This window comes from Aptenodytes forsteri, unplaced genomic scaffold, assembly GCF_000699145.1.
Source record: "Aptenodytes forsteri isolate BGI_AS27 unplaced genomic scaffold, ASM69914v1 Scaffold17, whole genome shotgun sequence".
NCBI lineage: Eukaryota > Metazoa > Chordata > Aves > Sphenisciformes > Spheniscidae > Aptenodytes > Aptenodytes forsteri.
Window position 1 is genome coordinate 1,106,048 of NW_008795027.1, and position 276 is coordinate 1,106,323.

Below are 276 nucleotides of genomic sequence, written 5' to 3' on the forward strand. Positions count from 1 at the left end.
CCCCCGCGGGGGGGGCTGCCTCCGGCCCGGCCTCCTGCCGGGGGTGTTCTCCGGGCTGTCCGGAGCCGTGTTTCTCGTGGAAGCGGTCCCGCGGGGTATAAAGTGGCCGAGCAGGCGGCGACGGCGGCCCTCTGCGCGGGGAGGACCTGCGCGGCGGCGGGGGCCCCGTGCCTGGGGAGCGATCCGGAGTGGTGGAGCAGGCAGCGTCCTTTGCTGCTGCAAAGAAGATTTACTAAATAAAACCAAATATTTCTGGCGTCCCACCCCCCGCCCCTT